Source organism: Vulpes vulpes, chromosome 4, assembly GCF_048418805.1.
Source record: "Vulpes vulpes isolate BD-2025 chromosome 4, VulVul3, whole genome shotgun sequence".
Lineage (NCBI taxonomy): Eukaryota > Metazoa > Chordata > Mammalia > Carnivora > Canidae > Vulpes > Vulpes vulpes.
This window is the reverse complement of record NC_132783.1, coordinates 146,320,396-146,347,021: the sequence shown is the minus strand read 5'-3', so window position 1 is coordinate 146,347,021 and position 26,626 is coordinate 146,320,396.

Genomic DNA, 26,626 nt, shown 5'->3' with positions numbered 1-26,626 from the left:
TTCTCTTCTCTTCTCTTCTCCTCTCCTCTCCTCTCCTCTCCCCTTCCCTCCTCTCCTCTCTCCTTCTCTCCTCTCCTCTCCTCTCCTCTCCTCTCTCTCCTCCTCTTCTCTTCTCTTCTCTTCTCTTCTCTTCTCTTCTCTTCTCTTCTCTTCTCTTCTCCTCTCCTCTCCTCTCCTCTCCTCTCCTCTCCTCTCCTCTCCTCTTCTCCTCTCCTCTCCTCTCCTCTCCTCTCCTCTTCTTTTGCTCTTTCTCTTTCTCTTCTCTTCTCTTCTCTTCTCTTCTCTTCTCTTCTCTCTCTTCTTCTTTTCTTTCCTTTTTCAAAAATTGGCAGCAAGCTGAATTTGGCCCAAGAACCATAGTTTATCAACTTCTGTTGTAGATTGTAAGAAGCCTTAATGGTCAGTAAGAACAGATCACGAGTCAATGATCTACAATCCTTTATCTGCAGTGAAGCCACAAAGTGTCAGAACTATCTGGACCAACAGTAGAATCGCCAAACTTCTTGAAATAATAGCAATATAAAATGTTAACCCTAAATGTCAACTGAGGTCTGCTCCTCACAATATGGTAGCCGCTGGCCACTTATGACTGTTCACATTTAAATATAAGTTCATTAAAATGAAATAAAATTTCGCATTGGGTTTCTGAGTCACGTCAGACACATTTTGTGCATTTGATGGATGTAAGTCGCTCATGGCTGCCGTCCTGGGGGCACGGCACGTAGAGGACTTCCATCCTGGGGAGAGTTCTCGTGGACAGCACAGAGCTGGGTCATACAGACCCACCCGGAACAAATAATCAAACAGACTGAAGGTTAGCGTGGGATGTCTGGCCAGCAACCAACAGGGCAGCTCAGCGGGAGCCCCAGAAGCAGATCCGGGTTCTTCTGCCTCTCAGCATCCGGGGAAGAGCAGGAGGTCACCAGGCTGCTAGGGAGAGGCACGCACCCTCTGTGGATGTGGTGTGTAGGAGCCCAAGCCCAGGCAGAAGCAGCATCGGCCCTAAAGTCACTGAAGGACTCTGCTGAGCTACTCTCTGGAGGCATCAGAATCTTGGGGAAGGTCTGTGGTCACGAGTGTCTCCCTATAAAGACATCTGGAAAGGTTCTCCGAGGAGGGACTCTGTCGACAACAGAAAGATCAACAGACAGCGCCTGGAAGCCCCGTGGTAAATGAAGATGATTTCTTGTTTAGTGAATTTATATATAATGTCGGGCTTGTCCATGACTAGCGTCAAACGCTTCCTGTTGGAAGGATCAGAGAAGCCCCTCGAAGGGTGGATTCAAGGGGATGGTCTCTAATGAGCTTTAAAAGGGTCACTGTCTGCCCTCTGGAGGGAGGGTCCGTGTCTCTCGCGTCGGCTGCAGGGGGTGGTGCTCATGTCAGCGCAGAGAGTCTCTGTGTCTACAGCTTCTGAAGTCTCACTGTGGAGACAGCATCTGCAGCCCCTAGAGGCCTTGCTTCAGCAAATACCTGCCACCCCCAGAAATGTCGTCCAGCACCTTCTCGTTGGCTAGTCCATCTCCCAGGCTGGGAATTTGTGTCTCCTCTCTGTTGACTCCTATACTCTTCAGTCGGCTTCACTCCGACACTGGGGAGCTCCATCAGCCGCGATCCTCGGGTGGAGAGAGCACCTTTCAACCTGGGTCGGAGCCGCATGGGGGACCATCTGAAACATGGCTCTTTGCAGAGAGCACTGTCTACACGTGCCTGGGATGTCCTTGGTTAACAACTCTGTACTGCCAGTGCGCGTTAGCATGCTGTCCTTGAAAAGCCTCGCTCTCTCCTCTCTTTCTCTTCCTGCTGAACTATTGCCTTCATCCCAACGATTCTTTTAAAACAAGTACTTGACTTGTCGTAAGACACCAAATGGAACGCTTGATACTAAGTGTGGGTCTTAGGTTCAGGCTCCCTGGAAAAGGCATAGAGCAGGAGGCTGGGGTGTGAGGGCTGCTGGGGGGCCCACCAGCAATCATGCTCATCAGGAAGGAAAAGATGCCCCAGCTGATCCCACCAGGAGCTCTACGGGACAGGGCTGGCCCTCCGGAGTCATCGCAGAGTGACACCAAGGGAGCGGGTCTTGGTCTAGCAGTTGGATGGGGCTCCCTCAGGAAGGACGTGTACCCTTAGGTGGGGCACCCCTCTGATCCAGAGCGACTTCTGGAGATGGAAGGGACCGCCAGCGCTGTCGCCGACGGCCCAGGAGCTGCTGGCACGCGTGTGCCAGTCTTGAGGGAGCAGCAGGCCAGGGCCCCGCAGCATCCATTATAGCCAGGTGTTGTGGCAAGAGTCAGACAACAAGCATTTCTTTTAAAAATTCTACTTCTGGCCATTTTGACAGAATGATGCTCTGCTTGGGGCTCATCTCAAAGCACGGAATGAGAGGCTGAGAGCACACCCGGGAGGCCGGGAGCCAACCCAAGGTGAAACGCTGTCACGGATTAGAGCGGTGCCCGCACAAGGTTGGTGGCAGGGGAGACGCTCGCTGGGTGCCGGAGACTGAGCAACTGTGTCCTCCCAAATCACGATGAAATTTAGTCCCCAGTGTGACGAGATTTGGAGGTGGGGGCCTTCGGAGAGACTGGGTCTCTGGCCCTAGGATTTGTGCCCTTGTACAGAGGTCCCATGATGCTTCCCTACGCCCCGACCACGTGCGGACACGGAGAGAAAACCATGAACCCGGAAACTGGCTCCCAGCTGACACCGATGCCGACCGCACCTGACCTTAGACTTCAGCCTCCAGCACCATAAGACGTAAATCTCCGTGGTTTACCGGCCCCTCAGTCTGTGGTAGCCTGAAGAGACTAGCGCACTGATTATGTGGATAAACACTATGTCCCTGATTGGTGCCTACAACCCTCAAGGGCAGAGAAAGCATCCACATGATGCTGCACCCAGTATGCAGCATTTGAATGAAAATCGAAAATTTGGTGTCACTATACACGTCTGGGGTGTATAAAACCACAAATACTTGTTCATAGCTGCGATGCTGAGTTATTTCGTTTGCAGGAGGCTGTTTTCCAGCTATCTGGCATTGTATAGGGATTTTCTTTAGATTCCTTTTAAGGGTGGATGAAACCAAGCTATGAGGATTTTAATTGAGCTTTTTATGATTGGCATTGCATGAAGTCACAGATTTGTGCCTAGCAGATTTTTTAAAAATACAATATATTCAGGGTATTACTTACATAAGACACGTCAGCCTACTTTTTAGTGCTAAAACACATGCGGTGTAACGAATAGAAGTGGCTAAAGATACCCAAAGAAGTAAAAAGACTGTATCCAGATATAGAACTTTTGTGTACATTTTTACTCTGTTTTAAAAATAACTCCTTATTTTTAAATAGATTCCCAAGTTCCTTCAACTGATAAAAATGGGTCTGTTTTCAAACCAAGACCCTGAATACATTAAAGCAAAATAACTTTTGTCTAAATGTGTTCAGGAGATCTGAAAATAGACAAAGAAATGCATAAAAAGCTTGCCAACGTATAAATACTGTGACCTTATTCTATTTTTAGAGCTGCCCTGACCTTCTGAAGGATTCTGAAGATGCTGAGGGCAGGGCGGTCTGCAGAAATGTCGAGAAGTCAAGACTCATGCAGAGGGAGTGACGCCACCATGTGAGTCTGGGCAGGAAAACCATCTCCGCGGGTGGACTCTGACCTTGATCACTCACGGGGGCCTGGGGCCTGCTCATCCTCAGAGGCGGCCTTTCTTCAGGGCTACCTAAGAAAACTAGCGCGGCTGCCCGAGACGCTGCATTTCTCAATTCATTTCCTGAACTTCTTTTTGGAAATGGCCCTTAAAACTCGCTTCCCGTTATTTTAATATGCTCATCGTGTGTCTTTGGGTTTGGTTTAGGGAATAGCCAAAGTAATAAACAAGTAATAAATCAAATTTAGAAATGATACTCTTGATCCGGACGAGGTTATGATGGATGGACATCACCTATTTTCTAGAATGGCTCAGAGACGAGCTCATTCATCCGCTTGTACGATGTTATTTTATTTATTTTACCTAAATTGAGGCATAATTGACCTGTAACGTTGTAAAGGTTTCAGGTGTACAACGTGTTGATTTGGCACATGGATGTAGCGTCACATGATGGCTCCCTTGGCATTAGTTGACACCTCAGTCATGTCACAACATGCTCGTGTTTGGGGGTAAGAACATTTAAGATTTATGATTTTCGCAACTTTGAAGGGTATAATACAGTTCCGCTGACCGATCACTATGCCGTGCGGCACATCTCCAGCACTTTTCGGCTCCCTTTGAACAGCATGTAGGCAACATAAGCCGTCTTCCTTTTTTTTCCATGGAAATGACCCACGTTGGGCTCCCAACAGTGGGCATTCGAAGATGTCCACTTAACCTTAGGCAATAGGCTGTGAAGAATGTTTGGGAGGATTCTCCGATGAGCCACACTGGATAGAGGGTACATGGGGATCCTGCAACCAACGGAATTAGTTGGGGGGTCAAAATGAGACACAAATTTGGAAAATAGAATGTGGCTTTTCTTTCCTCAAGGCCCCTATGTACTTGCCTCAACTCTGCATTTGACTTGTGGGGTCAGAAAAACTACGTGACTCAGAAATTAAGACAGTGATGAACAAAAAGGAAGATAAGGAGGAGGACGGGGGATGTGCGAATAAGGCAAAATGGGGTCACTCGAATGTCACGGTAATTAGAATGGGAAAAATATGCATTCCAGGAGTCTCCAAAGGATTAATTTTTGACACAATTTTATTTACTTTGGGGTTTGTTCTCATCTGGATGCAATTGTGTCTTCCCAATCCCACGTAAATAGGCTTTTGTTTGGTTGGTTGGTGTTTTTTGTTTTTTGGGTTTGTTTTTGGTTTTGTTTTTATGTTTTTGTTCTTGTTTTGTTTTATTTTGTTGCTGATTTTCATATGCTGCCAATGCCAGAAGTTTTCTGACTAAATATATCAGATTTATAAAAATGCCTAACAAAATCAAATTAACCAAACACTGTTGAATGAATGACTCACAACATGTGACATTTCCACTGAGTAAATAATTTTACTTTCCACCATATTTAGCTAAGAAAAAAAAAAAAAAAGGAAAAATTTTGGACAGATCCAAACACTTAGTGTTTATTATGACTGTGAGTACCGTGTAGTATCGGAATTTCATGTACAGTTGGTGGAGCAAGTGACCAAAGATGAGCACTATTTAAATGACTCTCAAAACGGTTCTTTCTGTAACTCCAACACGTTTATACGCTCTCCAAGAGATTCTCTGAAGGGTGAAATGCAATAGCATTTTGTTTAGAAAAACATTGCATGACTCTCCAGTTCGGCTGGGGGAAAAGTTTGGTAAACTGGAAATACATTGTAAATCTATCATTGAGGGGCGCCCGGGTGGCTCAGCGGTTGAGCGCCCGCCTTCGGCCCAGGGCATGACCCCGGGTCCCGGGATCGAGTTCCTCACCGGGCTCCCTGCACGGAGCCTGCTTCTCCCTCTGCCTGGGTCTCTGTGTCTCTCTGCATCTCTCATGAATAAAATCTTAAAAAAAATAAATCTGCCACTGACCAAGTCTTTAAAAATATATTCACATTTAGCAGGCAGACCAGACCCAGTTTCCCGGGAGGAGGCAAGAAGCGATGGCTGGGGCTGGGGATTCCGTCTACGACAGACCAGGGACGCCGGACGCTGGTCATAGTGGGAGAAGTAAAATGGTTGTTTTCCTGTTGCTTACACTGAAGTCTGCGGAGCTACAGTCACGTCAACACCTTAACCTCTTGTTCACACCCTCGGTGGTTTCCAGGCTCAATAGTCAAGTGACCCAGACCCCACGGCGCCCTGCGGAGTCCCAGCGGTAGGACTGGGGCCCGGGGCAGGCGGCCACGCAGGGCGCGGGGGCCGTGGTGGCGGCTACTCAGAAGGCGGGAGGCGTCGGGCTGTGGGATGGCGACGCCTCCGGGAACGGGCAGACGCCCCACCAAGGCCCCGGAGACAACTTTGCCGCAGCTCTGCTTATGTCGATGGCGGAGGAGCCACGATTTTCTTGAAAACCAAAGCTATGAACCATCACAGGGGAGCTCACTTAGGCTCTACAAATGGTCCCAGGAGATGCTTTACCATCACCATCTTGTGGGGGGAAATTGCTTGAAAATTTGACTAAAGAGGGGAAATCCCTGGGTGGCTCAGCGGTTTGGCGCCTGCCTTTGGCCCAGGGCACTATCCTGGAGACCCGGGATCGGGTCCCATGTCAGGCTCCCGGCATGGAGCCTGCTTCTCCCTCTGCCTGGGTCTCTGCCTCTCTGTCTCTGTCTCTGTGTCTATCATAAATAAATAAATAAATCTTAAAAAAAAAAAAGAAAATTTGACTAAGGACGTTTCCTTATAACTGAAGAATTTAGAGATGATGGGAAACGTGTCTATTCTAGACTCTGTCTATAGAAGTAGTTGGGGGGGCGCATCTCTCCAGTTCGGTCAGTAGAGCGTGTGACTCTTGATAGAAGAGTCGTGAGTTCAAGCCCATGTTGGGCGTAGACGTTACTTTTAAAAAGTGGAAGTAGGTGGGGTGCATATTCACCCAACAGCGTAAAAGCTAAACCTGTCCTTTTGTCCCCCCCGTTAATTTTTCTGTCCGTTGGTGACACATGTAAATCCATCTTTATACCGATCTTGATAAATTCATGTCGTAATTTCAACATTTTACAAACCTCTTATTTGGCCAAGTGAAGAGCTGTTTCTTGGGAAGTCGGAGCCCCCCTGGGTAGCGCCACCCGTGTGTTCGTTGGCCTTCTCTTTTCTGCCCTGAACTCCCCCCACCCCCACCCCAGCCTGCACAACGGCGCGGGGTGCACCGCTGGGTGACGTGATTATGCTTCGCTCTGGGTGCTACTCCCCAGGGAACCGGCCTGAAGCAGCCCTCACATCCCGTCTCTGTTAACGACTCCCAAGGAGCCTTAGGACTTAGGACTTAGGACTCCCAAGAGTCCTCAGGTGCTCGCCCGAGGCTGAGATGCTGGAGTGACCGGCAGCCAGGGCTGAGCCAGCTGGGCCGTGCCCTGTCCCAGCCTCGCCGCACCGAGGCTCTGTTTCCCCTCGGAACCAAAGAAAGAAAGAAAGAAAGAAAGAAAGAAAGAAAGAAAGAAAAGAGAGAAAGAGGGAAGGTCGGCCCCGTCCGGTCCTCCCGAGGGGCTGCGGGCAGTTCCTTCTCCGGGACAAGCGAGAAGCAGGCGCATCAGTCCTGGGGCAGCGGCGACCCTGACCCTGCCCCGACGTCCCCGAGGACCCTTTCCCGCTGCAGGTCTCTCCTGCCCCTGCCCCTCCCCCCACCGCCCCTCCTCGCCACCTTGTCTGGCCCCGTCCCCGGGGTCCCCGGCTGCCTGTCCTCGCCCCAGCGCTCCTGCGCCCCGTCCGCTGCCCGCACCCCGGCGGCCTCCCCACCTGTCCCTTCCCCTGTCTCTTTCCAGTGCCCCCCGCCCCCCGCACAGGAGGCCAGGGCGCCTTCGGGATGTCGGCAGCGGCCCGTAGGCTCAGGTCCCGTGTCTAGCGGCTCTCCCATACTTGGGTGTCCTTCTCTCTCCAGGGTCCCATCGCCCTGAGAAGTGCCCGCGGGTCCCTTTGGGGGAAACACACGGCCCGCCCGCCTCGCCCCAGTTAGGGACCCCCCCCCCCCCGGCCAGGCATCGGGCTCCGGGTGTGGGTCAACTTGCCTCTGGAGTCAGGGTGAGGACCCTCGACCTGGCCCCGCAGCTCTTGACGTCACCCCTCACTTTCTCAGACTTGTACAGTTTTCGATTAAGTGACACGATCGGTCGCCTAAGTGTCTCTTGGTCTTCTGTGTCCCCTGCAAACAGCGTGGCTGGGGGTCTGGGCGCCGGGGCCCGGTGACTCCATGTCCCTGTGCTGGGTCGCCTGTGCTCCCGACCCCACCTGCTCTGCCGCCACCTGGCCTGGCCCCATGAGGGGGGCACACGCGGGTCATTTGGGAAGAAGCAGGGGAGACCCCCACGAGGCACCTGTTCCGCTGAGCTCCCCGCGGGGTGGCCAGGCCGGGGCGGGCACCCTCGGGCCTGCTGTGGGCGACGGGCTGCTGAGGGCACAGTCCTGGGGACACGGGCGTCTGCATGGGGACCCTGAGCGCCTGCTCTCCCCGCACGGCCGCGGGCTCAGTACTGCTGTCTTGGCCTGACCTGCCAGGCTCCAGCCCCACGGCGGCCACCCTGCCCCGACGGCCGCCCTGCCCCTGACAGATGCACCCCTGCACTCCCCCAGCGCTGCCGCAGGGCCCCCGGCGCCCAAGCCCTGCACCGTCGCCTCCGGAGTCCTCGCTGCCCACGACAGGGCCGCCGCTGCCACAGGCCTCACTGCACGGGCCCTTGGGGCAGCAGCCCTCCCCCTGCCTGCACAACCTCCGCCTGCCCGTCCGCCCTCCCACTCCCTGCACACCCTCCCCGTGCACGCCCGCCCTCCTGCTCCCTGCCACACCCACCCTCGCCCTGCCCTCCCTCCCCCTGCCCTGCCCTGCCCGTCCTCTCCCTGCCACATCCGCCCTCCTTTCCCCAGCCTTCCCGCCCTTCTCCTGCCCTCCTTCCCCCTGCCTGCCCACCCGACCTCCCCTTGCCCTCCCTCCCCCTGCCTGCAGGCCCGCCCTCCTTCCCCCTGCACGCTGTCCGGCCCTCCCCCTGCCTGACCACCTGTCAACAGGTGGGAGCTTGGCAGCTGTTACTACTGCAGGTGGGGGAGTCCAAGCTCCTGCCCCGAGAGACTGCTTCCCACGGCGGCTGGCTTAGCCCCGATGCCTAGAATTCTGGGACCGAGGTTCACATTGTGATCAAGGAGCAAGGAGGAGGGAGAAAGCGAAGGCAGGAGAGGAGGACACACGGTCTGGGGTCACCGCCGGCCTCGGCCGCACGAGAACACGCTGGCTGGTGGGTCCGCGGATTGTCTCCAGCAAGGACCTCCCGCTTCTCAGAATATTCTGGGCGGGGGTGGGTGAGCAGCGGGTCGATCACCCCGTGGGGTGCTAGCCCGGCCTGCCGGTGTAGCCGCTGACGAAGCTAAGGCCGCTGGGGTGCGGGGGACCAGATGCCGGAGGACCTGTGTCTCCAAAGTCCCCCGCCCTCCAGGAAGATGCTGTCATCGGGCAGCTCCGGAAATGCAGAAGTGGCTCCTTGTAGACGGCTGGCGCTACCCCAGAGTCCCCTCCTGGGGCCTGGGGCCACCGTCCACGTTAGAATTGGCTCGAATTCTGGTTTCTCTGGATCTCCTGATACTTCGTCCTCGGGTTACCAGAGAGCAAGCTACGTGCCGGCCGGACAGGAAGCAGGCAGCGAGGGACCCCAGCACCCAGGTCGGGACGGACGGTCGCTCGCGGGCACAAGAGCGATGGTCACAGTGGGCAGGGAAGGTCCCCTCGAGAGGTGACACGAGCGGAATGGAGGAAAGCTCAAAGGGTTATTTCATCAAGAGCGTTTCTTCAACAAATTTTAGGGGGTACGAGGGTCCATCAGGCCCCGACACGGACTGAAGAGAGCACTCCCCGTGGCCGTCTACGATTTAACGTCTCGGCCGTAGCAGAAGGAACAGGGACTATACACAGATGTCTCGGCTAAAAAGGATTTCAAGGGTCTTGTAGGACAACCTCGAAATCTGGCGTGTGCGTGAATATCTGCCGTTTTTGTGAGCGGGTTTTATAAACCCATGTCAGGGTGTGCGGCGCTTACACGCCCGAGACCGTCGTGCAGCGGAGCTGGGACGGCCCCCGAGGATAGGCTCGGAGATCTCGGCTTTCCCGTGCTCTTGAACCTCGCCCGGCTCTTCTCTGTTTCAGCAAGGAATAGTTCCGTGAAAATAGTGTTTAATATATTGTATCAGGATTTCCGTAACGTGCCCTCGCTCTGCACCGTACGACGCCTCGAGCGCCCGTAGGTCTGTACCTGGTACCTGACCTGCCCGTACCTGCCTGCCTAGCGCAGTGATGAGGACAGTGCACGGCAGATACGTGCCGTGTGGAAAAACCAGCTGTCGTTTGCTTTACGAAATGTCTCGATTTATTTTTCAAGTATTTTGGATTAGATGAAACCCAACTAGGTTTTGCCAAGAACGTTTCCCCCCTTAATTTTTGAAATCATGTGCAATTTTGCAGAAATTTACTCCATATGTTTCTGTTTCATTTACACTTAAATCACCAAAATGTTGCTTTGTAAGATCATTTGATGTCCTAGAAGCCATTTGAATTAGTCCAATGCGGTTCTTTAACACCGATATATAATTCGCATACTATAAAATCCATCCTTTTAAAGGGTGCAATTCAGTATTTTTTTTGTATCTTCTCAAAGACATCCAAGCCTTACCACGATGGAATTCCAGAACCCAGGACTGGTTTTATTATATTTTTATTTTTTTTACACCAAAATGTTAACAGTGTTTCTTTTTTTTTTTTTAAGATTTTATTTATTTATTCATGAGAGACACAGAGAGAGGCAGAGACCCAGGCAGAGGGAGAAGCAGGCTCCATGCAGGGAGCTCGATGTGGGACTCGATCCCAGATCTCCGGGATCCTGCCCTGGGTTGAAGGCGGCGCTAAACCGCTGAGCCACCCGGGCTGCCCAACAGTGTTTATTTCTATTTTTTGTATATTTTTTAATTGGAGCTCGATTTGCCAACATATAGCATAACACCCAGTGCTCATCCCGTGGGAGAAAGGATTCTAAAGGATTCTACCACTTCTCCATGTTTCCTTGGTCCTCCCCAACATTAATCAAAGAGGTAGTGGATCACATAGGATCATTAAAGTCATCATATTTTTCCCCATCAGAAAAACACTGAGAACCTATGTTGATAGGAAGACCTGGATAGTGACTCCAGGAAGAATCTACATAAAAGCAGGAGCCGTTGAACAGTGTATATCTATCCTTTCTAAGCCTCAGTTTCCTCAACTAGCTCTTAAGATTCTTCCCATCCATCCATTTACCTTTCCAGTAATCCTTCGTCTACACCAATCAATACCTCTATCTGTCTGCCCATCTACTGCTTGTCCATTATAGTTTAAGGATTAAGAAATATCTTTGGAACCCAAATTCTTGGGTTTGATTCCGAGCTTCCTTATTTTCTGGCTGTGTGGCATGTGAGGGCATGTTACCTAGCCTCCCCTTTCTGCCCCAGGACGGGTTTTAAGACACGTTCAACGCTTGAGTCTTCACGGTGGGAGGCGTTCGCAGAGCTGCACCGTGGGTTTCACCTTGAGGCTCCTGGTCTGGAACGTCGCGTCAGGTTTTGCTGTCAATAAGAGACTTGTTCCGGCCCTAACGCCACAATCACAAACCAGAAAATCCCACATTTAATGGGGAGTCTTCGGGGCTCAAGGGTGATTGCAGAGATGAGCCTCTCTGTGGTGAGAAACGCGCCACTGCAGCCCCAGTGGAAAATTCTCCCGCCTCCCCGCTCAGACCCACTCCCCTGCTGATGATATTTTTTGACAGGTTTTTGACCTGGAAAATCCCCGACCATTGGGTCCTGATCACACAATTCTTGGCTTCAAACAAAGTTCTCCTCGCTCTCACTCACACCCCGTCCAGCTAAGTCACTGCCAGGAAAGCGAGAGACTACAAGAGGCCGACTTTGAAGACAGAATGTTCCCCAGGCGACCTCTGCGTATTGAGGTTGGAACTGTCCGCCTGAAGGAACGAGAAGAGTGAGTCATAAAACTTAATTTGTTATCTCAGGGAGGCCCTTCGGATAGGATTTAAGGACGTGGCCCAATCGGGTTCTTCAAGGATAAAAGAGATTCCTGTCAAAGGCTAATATGCCTCTTTGTCAAGTGTAATTCCCAATTAGGTGTATTGGATCCAGATCACAGGCATCCGTATCTAATAATAAATGAAGTAAAATCGCACAGCTGAGTACATTTAGCTCCGTGTCCCAGCTTTTGAGGAATCATGACACACGCTTTGGGACCCTAAAGCCCTCACTCTTTTAGGCACACTAAGTGAAAACAAAACAAAAAAACAAAAAACAAAAAAAAAAAATTGAGCATCTTGCTGTTTGTAGATGTAACCAACCTGTGGGGTTCGGGAGCTTTTACTTCATCTTCAAGACCCAGAATCCCGTTTATGAAACGGGAACAGCAGTAGCTACCCCACAGATCACCCTGGAATAAAGGAAATGGTCGCCTCCACAGGGAAAGGTACCGGCCCAGGGCCTGGAGCGCCAGACGGAGAGAATTCCGGAATCCGAACTGAACCTGGGCTAATAAGTCGACTAGAGCCGGTTTCCATACGTGCCCTTCTAGGATGGAAAGGACCGTTTGGCAGGGACTGTTCTCCGTGAAGACATTGCTTCGTCTGTTAAGATAAGCACACGCCAAATAAAAAATAGTTTGTGTGTTTTCTATTACGGATCTGGTGACGGTTGGGCCGTCTATCGTGATCGGTATGAACCCATAGTAGGAAACGTCTTTCGAGAAAGCCTAGAAGATTCTGAAAACCAATTTGACACCGTATCTCAACAATTCTTGAATTCTGCAAACCAAGCAAGCTTCGCAAGACCCTGTTTTTCCTCTTACGTCCCCAAGTTGGCAGTGCTTTTTGTCCACATGACAACAAAATGTCTGGATGAAAAGTAAAATATTCAGTCATCTGCATGTTTTGTCTACACAGTGCGACATGTTTTGATGTCATGCAGACAAAACATCCAGATAATTGGTTTTTTTTTTCCTCTCATCCAGATGTTCTGGCATTAGACACGGCTCGCATCCAGCTCACTGCAACAGGAAGAGAAGGGATACGTGGGGGTGACTTCCGGGGACACGAGGAATGTGCTGGGCACAGATCACGGGCGGGCACTTCCCGCGCGGACCTAATTCATCTCTGGGATGCCCGTGGCATGCACTCCGCATCCTCGGGCCTCCCATACGGGAAACACTACCCAGAAAACAGCGGCAAGACCTGCAAACACTGCTTACACCTTATTTAGCGTGAGGAGGGACAAGAGGGGAAAGTTTGGTTTGATGAAACAAATCCTTGGACGTCACGAAAGTAGGAGACGCCAATGATGACTTTCAAAGGCCGTTCTGAACCACTTTCTCGCTCTCTGCCTTCGAATACCAACGCTGAGAGTCCAGGCACTTCCTTTCGTGGCCTCTGGGCGATGGGTGCGTGGCCAAGAGACCTAATTCTTGACAGTGAAATCACAGGGGAAGGGTGCTGCGAGGTTTCTGAGAAATACAGCTTGTTTCTTGATGAAAAGAACAGCTGCGAAGAATTTATTGGTTCTGCTCCTTCCTCGTTCTTCCTTTGCGGACTATGGATGTGATAGAGGAGCTGCAGCAGCCGTGCTGCAACCATAACATAACCGGCATGAGGATGAAGCACCGGCCCGTAGTGGAGCACGATGGAGCCCAACAGAAAAGAGTGGGTTTTTGATACCATTGTTGGGTGGCTCATCTGTCCTTGGCATCCTACCTCCCAACATCTTACTCAGTAAAAAATAAATAAAATAAAATAAAATAAAATAAAAATAATTAAACTAAAATAAAATAAAATACAACAAAAAATAAAATAAAATAAAAAATAAAATAAAATAAAATATAAATTAATTAAACTAAATTAAATTAAAAAATAAAACAAAATAAAATAAAATAAAAAATAAAATAAATCCTATGCTTCTAGACACTGTTGTTCATGTATTTTGTTATTTGCGCCTGAAAACACTCCTACTGATGCAGTGACATGGATATGCTGTTCCTCGGACCCACACGTAAGCCCGGCGACAGGTTGCCGGCCCGAGCTGCCTAACCTGACGTCAGGACCGCAGATCGGTGTGCGCACACACTGCAGGCCGGGCGTCTGGGCCCGGGTCACCCCGCACTCTCGCGACCAGACACACGGACTTTCTGAGGACACGGGCCACCGACCCGTCAGATGCCGGGGCTTGGTTAGGAGGGACGTGAGGTGCCCTCAACCGTCGAAAACGACACCGATGAACTGCGGGCAGACGCTGGCCTCAGCAGCCTGCACTCCTTTCATTGGCTACACGTGGGGCACATCAGGGCCGCTTGGAAGATATTTTTTGTTTTTAAGATTTTTTTAATTTACTTATTCAGGAGAGACCCAGAGAGAGAGGCAGAGACCCAGGCAGAGGGAGAAGCAGGCTCCATGCAGGGAGCTCGATGGGGGACTCGATCCCGGGACCCCGGGGTCACGCCCTGGGCCGAAGGCAGATGCCAAACTGCTGAACCACCCAGGCTGCCCTCAATCATTCATTCATTTATTTATTTATTTTTAAAGATTTTAGTTACTTATTCATGACAGAGAGAGAGAGAGAGAGGCAGAGGCACAGGCAGAGGGAGGAGCAGGCTCCATTCGGGGAGCCTGATTTTTTTTTAACATTTTTTTTAATGTATTAGGTTTTAGAAGTAGTGTGAGGGGGCCCGCGGGGCACAGTCGGGTTCGACATCTGCATGGGGGAGGTCCTGCCTCAGGTGCCGGGTCGAGCCCTGCATCGGGATCCTGCTCGGCCCCGTCTCCCTCCCCTGCTCCCTCCGCGCCCACCTTCTCTCTCACGCAAATAAATAAAAATCTTCCGAAATAAAATAAGGAGTGGGGATGAGGAATCGGACGTCCTCTTGCCACCAGTAAGCTCCGGGACCCCCAGGAGTGAGCTCTGAAGGAGGCTGGGTATCCAGGCGTCACGCGGAGGCAGGGAGGCCACCGAGGTTGGGGGGACATTGATGGCCGGGGTGCAGGCCAGGCGGTGCCTCCCGGGGTTTCTGCAGCTGGGACCCTGTGTTGGTCCTGCCGCCTCCTCCAGGTCACCAGGGCCGAGGGGTCACTCAGGGCACATCCACCCTGACAGGGACACCTGCCCCCTCCTCCAGTCTCTCTGCCCCCCCGGCGCGCTGCCCTCTCCGACCGGCCGCAGTGGGTTCCACATGGGGTCCGGTGGTCCCCCCTGAGCCCCTGCACCTTCCCCCGCCCGCACCGTGGCCCATCCCTCAGGTTGTCCCTTGGGTGGCGGCAACACCTGTGCTGACCCGGGCTCCCAGGGCGGTCGGCGGCCTTAGCGTGGCTTCCGGTCTGCGTGTGTCGGGCCTTGGCCGGCACACGGGGGTTCACGTCCTGGGGACGGAAGTTAGGAACACTGCCTCCCACGGTCCCGGCAGGCTCAAGCTCAGGCACGCGCACACACAGGCAGGTGCACACGCACGCACAGACACCTGCGTGCACCCACACTCCTGTGCACACACGCTCCGGGACACACGCATGCACACAGTTATGCACACAGGCGTGCACACACGCACACACACTCCGGGACACACGCATGCACACAGTTATGCACACACACGCACACACATGCACACAGACTTGTGCACACACAGTTACGTGCACAGACACATGCACACCCACGCACACACTCTCACACACACGCACACCTGCTGCGTCACAGGCCCCACGCAGCGCCCTCAGTGCAGGGCCCACCGACCACCCCTGCTCCCGAGCTCCACCTGCCACGGGGAAGCGCAGGCTCCGTCCCTGAGCCCCAGGGGTCCCCGCCGCCACCTGCCGACGTGAGGGCTTCAGAACCAGGTCCCCGAGGCAGGGGGCGGCCATGGGGGACGATCCTCCCCAGGGCCTGTGTGGACCCGGCTGCTCCCTTCCCGCCTCCGCGGTCTGCTGGCACCTGCACCGCCGTCCTGCTGATGTTCCCACCAGGTCACAGGCACTGCTTTGGGCGGCCGACCACTTGTCCTCGGGCCGCAGAGGTCGGGTCGGCGGCCTGGGGTCCACTCCTTAGGGTTTCCCATTTGCATTCCGCTCAGCTGCTCACCTACAGATTCCACTCAGCTGCTCACCTGTGGATTCCACTCAGCTGCTCACCTGCGCAGAACGTCTGCTAAGTATGTGACAGTCTGGACACATTCCTCTGAGCACCGGCTTTCTCATCCCTGGACATGGGGGCGTCATTAGGCTGCCACCCGGGGCCCTGTGTCCACCCAGGTCCCTCTATCCATCCAGTTCCTCTATCCCCCCAGGTCCCTCTATTCACCCAGGTCCCATTACCACCTGGGTCCCTCTACCCACCGGAGTCCCTATATCCACTGTGGTCACTGTATCCACCTGGGTCCCTCTATTGACCCAGGTCCCTCTACCCACCCGGGTCCCTCTATCCACCCGGGTCCCTCTATCCACCCAAGTCCCTATATCCACCCAGGTCTCTCTATCCACCCAGGTCCCTGTATCCACCCGGGTCCCTGTATCCACCCTGGTCCCTCTATCCACCAGTTCCTTGTATCCACTTGGGTCCCTCTATCCACCCAGGTCCCTCTATCCACCCGGGTCCCTATATCCATGGGGTCGTCCTGTGGAGGGTGTAAGTTAAGGACTCGTCTTACCCACTTGTAGAGGTTTGGGACCCACAGTCGCCAAGGGAGGCGGCCTGGCAGGAGACCCTGAGCAGGTGGCCGCTCGGAGCCACGTGTCCACCGCGGGACTCTCTCCTCCGGGAGCTCGTTGTCCCCCCGACGGCCTTCAGAGGGGGAGCGCCCCCACGCCCCTGAGGCAGAGCCGTAGGCTTCACTCAAAGTCCACTGACCGCAGCATTTATGTTATTTTAAAACTACCTTCAAAAAAATAAAAAAAAAATAAAAAAATAAAAAATAAAAAAAAAATAAAACTACCTTCACAGGGGCGCCCGGGGGCTCAGCAGGTAGGCGTCTGCCTCTGGTCAGGGTGGGACTCCGGGGTCCCGGGATCGAGTCCCACGTCGGGGTCCCTGCAGGGAGCCTGCTTCTCCCTCTGCCTGTGTCTCTGCCTCTCTCTCTGTGTCTCTCATGAATAAATAAACATAATCTTTATAGAAACACAAAAGTACCTTCACAGAAACATCTAGAACTGTATTTGACAAAATATCCGGATTCTGAGGCTTCACCACGTGGCCACGGAAACCTCGTCCCCAGGGCCCACAGGCTCTGAGGCTCGGTGCCTTCTCCTCAGGGTGTTTCATCCTTGCTCTTGTTCCGCGTGGTTTGTTCTGTTCCAGCCTCTCCTCCGGTCGCTCCATTTGCTCTCGATACTGGCCTCTGAGGTCTTAATTCCACATAGTGCATTTTTAGTTCTCAAATTTCCATTGTATTTCTTTACATTTCCTATCTCTTTGCTGAGACTTCCATTTTTGAGAAACTATTATTTATTTATTTGAATGAGCAAGCGAGCGAGCCTGTGCAGGGAGCCCCGCCACGGGGCACGACCCCAGGGCCCCACAATCTGATCCCGACCTGCGCCCAAGGCAGGGGCTCGGCCGCCTGGGCCCGCAGCACCTCAAGGGGGGGACACCCTGGGTGTTGGCCGAGGAGCTCTGTCTGTTTTGTGCCCCAGGCAGGTTTGTACCAGGGAGTTTTGAGGCCTGTTTACGTGGGTTGCTTGAACTCCCGGACAGATCATTCTAGGTTCTCTGTCCTCCAGGTGGCGGCTTCCATGGATTGTCTGTATTTTGTCTCTTATTTGCGTCAGTTTCTTCCTGGCTCCTGGTACGAGTGGTCTTCTGCTCGAACCTGGACATTTGGGGTATTAGGTGGCGAGATGAAAGGTGTTTACAGCTCCCACATGAGCAGCCTCCTCGGGTGTCACCCAGCAGGAAGGTGCGGACCACTGGGCATGTCGGGGCCGACAGGCAGCCGGGCCCTTCCCAGACGTCGACTGGTGTGGTCCAAGGTCTCTGCTACCGCTGGGCCACTCTGGGAATTGCTACTTTTTTGGTCTTTTACAATGTATTTATTTATTCGGGAGTGAGAGAGAGCACGAGCTGGGAGAGGGGCAGCGGGAGAGGGAGCAGCAGGGCCCTGGATGCACGGGGAGCCAGACATGGACCCAATCCCCGGGCCCCGAGGTCATGGTCAGGAGTTCAACGCACTGCGCCCCAGGGCCCTTGACTCTCCCTCACACACCCCGACCTGCTGCTCCCTGCCTGGCCTTCACAGGGAGGTGAGGCAGGGTGGCCTCCCCGTCCCTCCCTTCATGGGGGGATGCTGTGACTGTCCTGTGGCTGGGGTGCAAGGCCCCTCATTCCTGTCGCCTGACAGCCATCCCCTACTCGGGTCACCAGCGTCTGGGGCATCCCCCACCGCCGGCTGAGGATGAAGTCTAGGCCCTCGTTCAAACAGAGCTGGGGAGAGACTCCACTCTGGCCATCTGGCTTCAGAGGTGGGATCTGGGGGGGGGGGCCTTCGTTTGTGTGCCCTTCCGGCATCTGCAGGCTGCTGGCTACCTCACTGCCAGGGAGACAGATGCAGCCCGAAGAAAACCATGAGTTCACCTCCATGTTGTTCCTTGCACCCTGAGGTCCCAGGCCAACCCCTGCCTTCTCTCCTTCTTTCAAAATTGTCTTGTGTTTGCTCTATGCCTATATCTATCTATCTTCAAGGTTCTCTGCTTGTACTTAGCAGGAGAAATGGGCGGAAACACGCCTACTCCACATTCCTGGAAGCAGAAACCACAGATGCTCGCTTTTAATACGGAGAAGGAGAAGGGTAAATGTTATCAAGTCACAGTTTAATATTGTAACTACCAAGGATTATGACTCGCCATTAAGCTAGAAATCGCAAGAGCAGCTCCTAATGGAGCTTTCTCACTAGAATTATATTTTTACTTTGGGATTTCACTGAATTCCCATCTTAAGTTTTCTCACTTTCAAATATTTTAAGTGTCCTATAGTAGTCATAGTTCTAGTCTACAATGACATTTAAATCTGTACAGTTCAAGTTGTAGAACTGGGCACGGCAAACACTTGGCACCATGTATCTTATCACCAATTTGTACTTTCTCTGGAGGAAACTGTGCTGTTTGCCTCTCTTTTACATTCCTGGCTGGTTTCAAATTTATCACTCATATTCACAAGCAAAGAATACAGGGTCACCTTGACTGTACTTTTTATTTTTATTTTTATTTTTATTTTTTTTTGACTGTACTTTTTAAATGAACTCCCAGCACATACTAAGACTCTTTCTCTTGCCTTCTTGACACTTTTTAAAAACATTTTTAAATATTAATGAAAGTTTACATTTTTGTTTGTCAAAACTCAAACTCTAGAAAGTGCCTTCATTTCCAAATCCTAAAATCGTGGAATAATTTTTATTGTAAAAAACATAAATTACAAAGGAAAGTCTAAGTTCTGAATTTTCTTATTTATGAATTAAAGGTATAAAAATTAATTAATTATGAAATCACTTCCAAAGGTCAACTTTCCACGGCTGTGGTCGACACAGCACACTAGCGGCTAAAATGGAATTAGAACTCTCGACATCCTGCCTCTACACATCTGACGTCTGGCTGCTTCTCCAAGGAGTCCAGTGACAGAGATGGCTTGCCACCATCTGGGTAGTGAGGAGACAATTCATTGACCACTGGCACCTACTAAGTACGTGATGGATTACATTTCCTAGAGTAATGTAAATAGTAGCTGGCCGAGCCAAGACTCACTCACTTTAGGCATTCTATCTCCAAACGCAGTGTTTGTTGTTTTTCTTGTTTTACTCATCAAGCTCCCTGTGTGGGACCGATGTCAGACTGATGTCAAGCTCTGCTTCCTCTCAAAGGATGAAGACCACCAAGTCCTAGAGAAAGTGTCTATACTGTCTTCCCCTCATTTCGCTTTGACTCTGCTACGTCTCTTCTTACTAACTTACAGTGACTTATCTCCACATTTGAGATAAGATTTGAGACAAAGTCAAAATCCTTGTAGCCTTCCTCAAAATTCCTAATGAGAGGGCTTCTGCTTCTGCCTATTTTCCTGATTGAATAATGGTTCCTCCCTTGAACAACTAGAAAATCGGACAGGACATATTAAACAAAGGTTTTCAGACCTTGGAGAATGGGCAGTGGGACACTGTGATTCCTGAGAAAATGAAAACAAATGGGGTGATTCCTATGACAGTATCAGCTCAGTACCCGGATGCAATTCTAGGCTGAAGTGAGGGGAGGAGGAACCCAAACACAGTCAAGTGGTCTTACTGAGTTGAGAGGACAACGTTTGGGAACTTTGTCCCTTTCTTGGAAGCAGAGGTGGCGAGAATCCACAGGGAAGAATGTCAGAGAGGAGGAAACTCCAAAAAGGATGGTCTGGATATTTGTGGGTGATGCCCTAAGTATTTTACTGCGTATTGATCTCCATATGCAGGACAAAGAAATGCCCAAAGCAGGAGAGGAAACCATTGAAAAAGTATAGGCAGAACAATTCCCAGGGTCCCCGCAGAGCTGACAATAGTTCCTCCCCCCACCAGCCAGGGCAGAAAGGCCTTGTAATAAAGGACTCATCGGGCGGAGTCCAAGACAAAGTGAGAATAAATTAGCCTTAAACTCCAAGGGGCTCTGGCGCGCCCTAACACAGCATGAAAGCAGGCCTCCTAAGAATCATGCTGACTTCAAATAGTACTGGGTGTAAACTAGAAATAATCCAAACTACATAAAGAAAAACAAAATACCTGGCAGCCAAAACCAAACTTCCAATCAGGCATGGGAGGCAACAGGAACGTGTAACCTGTGAGCATAAGACAAAAATTCAATAGAAACAGATTCAGATATGACACTGATGACAGAACTAACCAACAAGGACATTAAAACAACTATTGTAAATATGCTTCAGATATTCCAGATGGTAGAAAAATATGATTATTATGACAGAAATGAAAGATTAGAAAAATAAAAAAGGAATTTACAGAGTTGAGCAACTATATCTGGAATAGATATTACACCAAGCAAAATTAGATGAAATATTAGACACTAAATTTAAAAAGTATAGTTACTTTGGAGATGGCATTAGAGTCAACCAAGGTGATGGGCAGAGAGAAAAAAAACCCAAAGATAATTAACAGTGAGTTAGTGACTAGTGATATCAATTTGATAAAACATATAGTTGAGTTCTAGAGGAAGAGGAAGGGAAAGAGAAAACATTTGAGGAAATAATAAATTTTTACAAATTTAATGAAACCTATGAAACTACAGATTCAAGAAGTTCAGCAAACTCCTATCAGAAGAATTATAAAGAAAATCCTCCTGAGTGATATGACAATCAAAGTCACAGAAAACAGTGAATAATAGATAATTTTTAAAGTAGGCAGAGGAAAAAAATATCCCTTAGATATAGATGAAAAAAACTCACAATGACAGATACTTCTTGTCCAAAAATGTCAAGCCAGAAAACAATGGAGCAATATCTTGAAAGAACTGAAGTCAGTCGCTGTCCAGTTTTCCCAACCATTTGTTGAAGAGATTGTCTTTTTCCCAGTGGATTTTCTTTCCTGCTTTGTCAAAGGTGAGTTGACCATAGAGTTGTGGGTCCATTTCTGGGTTTTCTATTCTGTTCTTTTGATCCGTGGGTTTTGGTTTGTTTGTTTGTTTGTTGTACGTGTCTCTATGTGTGTATGTGTGCCAGGACCATACTGTTTGATTGCTACAGCTTTGTAATATAACTTGAAGTCTGGAATTGTGATGCCTCCAGCTTTTTTTTTTTTTCAAGATTGCTTTGCCTATTTGGGTCTTTTGTGGTTCCATACAAATTTTAGGATTATTTGCTCTAGCTCTGTAAAGAATGTTGCTGGTATTTTGATAGGGATTGCATTAAATGTGTAGATTCCTTTGGTAATATTGACATTTTAACATTTGTTCTTCTAATCCATGAGCATGGAATGGAGAGGAGGTGGGCGGGGGGATGGGCTAAAAGGGTGATGGGCATTAAGGAGGGCACTCCTTATTGTGATAAGCACTGGGTGTTATATGTAAGTGATGAGTCACTAAATTCTACTCCTGAAACCAATATTATGCTATATGTTAACTAAATGAAATATGTCAACTGAAATTCAATATTCAGCAAAAAAAAAAACTTTCAGAAATGAAGGCAAAATAAATACATTTTAGGTAAATCAAAATTAGAATAGTTATTGCCAGAAAACCTGTACTGTCAGAACTCTAAGGAAAGTTCTTCAGGAAGGAGGAAAATGATAAGAAATGGAAATCTGAATCTGCAAAAAGGAGTGAAGGAAGTTGGAGATTGTAAGTTAGTGGGTAAACATAGAAGACATTTTTCTCATCTTAGTATCTTTAGAAGAAAAATTTTTAACACAAAAACAAATATCATGCATTGTATGGTTCATAGCATATGTGGAGAGAAGATTCACGACGAAAAAGCAGAAAGGATCAAAGAGGAAAAAGGAAAAATTCTGTTGCAAGATTCATAGAGAAGAGTGATATAGCAATATTTGAAGGCAGAACATGGTACGTTACACATGTGTATTGTAAATCTTCAGGTATTCATAGAAAATAAAACAATAAATTGCACAGGAAAAGCTAATTTTAGAGATCAGATGTAATCATTAAAAACAAACCATTCGTTAAAGTAATGTGGGAAATGGAGGAGAAAGGAATGAATAGGAAAGGAGACAAATAGAAAATAAATAGCAAGAATGACAGATTTGCTCACAATTCCACCAATTATTCCATTATATATACCGGATCCAAACACTACAATGAAAAGGGAGAGATTTTCATATTAGATTCTAAAAATACTACTCATAACTAAAAATACAGCTTGGCTAAAATTAAGAGGATAAAAAAAGAATTTATAAAAACCTTAATCAAAAGAAAGTTGGAGGGTTTTTTAAATTAATATGTGAAAAGTAAATGTAAAGATTATTTATGAGAGAGAGAGACAGTATGAGCCGGGGTGGGGTGCAGATGAAGAGAGAGAGACAATCCCAAGCAGACTCCACTTTCAGACCACAGCCCAGCACAGGGCTCAATCTCATGACCCCAAGAGTATGACCTGTACTAAAATCAAGAGTTGGATGCTGAATCTACTGAGTTCCCAGGTGCCCCTGAAAAGTAAATTTAAACACAAAGTCTATTATCTGGAATACAGAGAGATTTCATAATAAGAAAAAGGATCAATATCTCAAGAAGACATAATAATAATCCTACATGTGAATGGGCTTTATGGCAGAGCAGAGCTTCCAAATACATGAGTCAAAAACTAATGGAACTTTAAAAAATTGGAAAATCTAAAGTTACAGTTGCAGACTTCAGCATTCTTCTCAATAATTAATAGAATAAGTAGGCAGAAGGCTAATAGGCACATATACAACTTTAACTTGGCCTAGTTGGCATTTATAAAATACTCCAGCATGTCATTTTCATATACATACAAAATATACACAAAGATAGACCATATTCTGGGTCATAAAACAAATTACATCTAATTTAGAGGATTATAATCATACTAGGTATGTTCTCTGGCCACAATGAAAGTAAGCTAGAAATAAATAACAAATGGCTATCTGGAAAATTTCAAGTATTTGAAAATCAAAACATACACTTCTAAATGACCCATGGCCAAAGAAGCAGAGAAGGAAATGATTAGAAATATTTTGAACCAAAGGAATATGAAAACAAAACTCATCACAATTTGTAAGATGCAGCTAATGCAATGCTTTGATGGAAATGTATAGAATTAAAACAAAGTAAGCCTCAAATCAATGTTCTTAGATCCCATTTCAACGAAACTAGAAAAAGAAGAGCAATTAAAGTAGAAGAAAATAATAGAGTTACAAGCAAAAATCCATGAAGTAGGAAACAAAATTTAATAGAGAAAAATCAATGAAATCTAAAGCTGATTCTGTGAAGAACATCAGTGAAATTCATAAAATCCTAGCCATGTTGATCAAAAGATGGTGGGGGGAGGGCAAATTAACAATATCAGCAGTAAAAGAGGGACATCACCACAGATGCTACAGACTTGCAAGACTAATGAGGTAATATTACCAAGAGTTCTATAAACCAATAAATACGACACTTTGACAAAGTGGCCAAATTCTCTAAAAGACACAAACTACTAACTCTCTATAAGAAGAAATAATCTGAATGGTTTCAATATAGCAAAAATCTTCCCACAAAGGAAAACTCCAGGAGCAGTTGGCTTCCCTGGTGAATGCTAGCAAACATTTAAGGAACAAACAACAGTGATTCTGTTTTAAGCTCTTTCCAAAAAATAGAAGACTCATTTTATGAAGCAAGCTTTACAGTGACACCAAAACCAAACTAGGTTTTTTTCTTTATAAAAAAAATACAACAGACAAACATCTGTGTGAGCAAAAGTGCAAAATTCCTTAACAAAATGTTAAAAAAATTAATCAGGCAATATATAAATATTTACATAAATATAAATCATGACTAACTAGGATTTCCCCAAAACGCAAATTGGTTTAACATTAAAAAATCATCCCAATAGATGCAAGAAAATTATTTGTAAAAAAGTCAACATCTGTTCCTAATAAAAAAATGTCAGTAAACCAAGAATAGAAGCAATCTTCCTCATGGTAAAGGACAGCTTTGAAAAGTTGACAGCTAACATCATGTAAGTTGTAGGAGACTCTATACATTCCTTTTAAAACTGGGAACAAGGCAATTGTTGACCCTTCCTAGTCGATGTCTTCCTGGAGATTCTGTTCAGTGAAAGGAAGAAAGAAACCGAGGCATACGAATTGGGAAATTGAAATAAAACTCTCTATTCACAGACAACACGGTCATCTATGTGGAAAATCTTATGGGATCTAAAATAGCTACTAAAGCTAATAATGAATAAATTTAGGAAACTCACAGAAACTAAGGTCAATCTACTAAAATTAATTGTATTTCTATACATTAGGAAACTAACCTTTGACAATTGAAGTTTTTAATATGTCATCTTCAAAATAATTAAAAATACGAAATATGCAGGTATAAGTTTAACAAAACATTTACAAGACTGTGTACTCAAAACAATAAAACAGTTTTTAGAGAAGTTAAATAAGATGAAAATAAAGTGAGAGATATACAATGTCCCTGACTCAAAAGATACAATGTTGTTAAGATTTCCGTTCTCCCCAAATTGAACTACACTTTCAACATAATCCCAGATAAAGTCTTCACAACCTTTTTCATTGACATTAAAAATATTATGTTGTAAATAACGAAAGGCTCATCTTTATGGAGATTCAAGGAACCTGGAATTGCCAAAAACAATTTTGACAAGAAAAAAGCTGGAGGATTTACACAACTTGAATTCAAGTCTTACTATAAAGCTGCAATAATAAGGTAATATGGTATAGGTATAAGGCAGACACCTAGAGCTAAAATCAAAAGGAATAGAGATTCCAATATACCCTATTGATTTTTTGACAAAGATGCCAAGGCAATTCAACACGTAAAGGATAATCTTTTCAACAAATGATGCTGAAAACATCAGCTATCCATATGCAAAGAATAAAAATAAAAAAGAATCTCAAACCTTAACACATACCATATACAAAAATTGATTTCAAATGGATCACAGACCTAAATATAGGAGCCAAAACTATTAAAATTTTATAGAAAAACCTATAAAAAAATTTAGAGACCTCAAATTAGGCAAAGATTTTTAAATAGGACAAAAACAGCACAAACTATAAAAGAAAAAAATTTAATTGGACTTTGTTAAAATTAAAAACAGTTGCTCTCCAAAAGCACTATAAAGAAAAAGGAATCAAGTCACAGATTTGCAAAACATTTGTCTGGATTTGTAATCCAAATACATAAAGAAGTCTTATAGCCCAATTAAAAAGTGGAGAAAAAAAGATTTGAATACCCTTAAAATGAACCTACACAAATAGTAAACAAGCACCTGAAGAGATACTTGACCTCATGAGTGTTGGAAGAGTGTTCGTCAACACTACAGTGAGATAACACTACAGACCCACTAGGTCGGCTAAAATCAAAAGGAATCATGACAAAAAGGCAAGAACAGCTACAATTAAAAGGTTTTCGTGTTGACGAGAACGTGGAACTCTGACATGTCGCTGGCGGGGATGCAAAATGGCCCAGCTACTCTGGGAAACAGTTGGGGAGTTTCTTACAAAGTCTAACACGCCTCCATGCGCGGCAGCATCCCCCTTCTTAGGTGTGCGTCCTGGGACGTGCAGCTGTACAGAGACTTCTGCTCAAATGGCTGTAGCGACTTTGTTCACAAGGCCCCAGACTAGAGAGATCCTAAATCCCCATCAGCTGGTGAATGGACAAACAACTGCGGCCAAAGGCAAGAGGGCACTGATCCCTTGAGCCCTTGACCCACACCAATGGACCTCAGGACGTTGTCCTAGGAGGAGGTGCCGGCCACGAAAGACTCCACGATTCCATCGGCATGAAAGTCTAGGAAGGATGAAACTACGGGGATCAGGAGCAGATTAGAGGTTCATGGGGCGGGGATGAGGGTGGGAGGAGGAGATGGGAGAAAGGGCCACGGAGAGCTTGAGGAGGCCATGGGGATGTTGTGTCCGTCTCGGGCCCTGCTCACACCTCGTCGGGGGTGCTCTACACGGGCCGAGTGTTTTCTTTTTACCTTACACTTCAGTAAAGCCAATTCTCTTTAAAATGAAAGAATGGAAAAGGGCGTCGCAGGCAAACACTGGTGCGGACAAGGCGAGAGCAACTACGTTAACATCAGACGGCGCAGACTTCCGACAGGCACGTGGTGCACAATTAGAAAAGCTCAGTCCACAATATTAAAGGGATTCCGGGGATCCCTGGGTGGCGCAGCGGTTTGGCGCCTGCCTTTGGCCCAGGGCGCGATCCTGGAGACCCGGGATGGAAT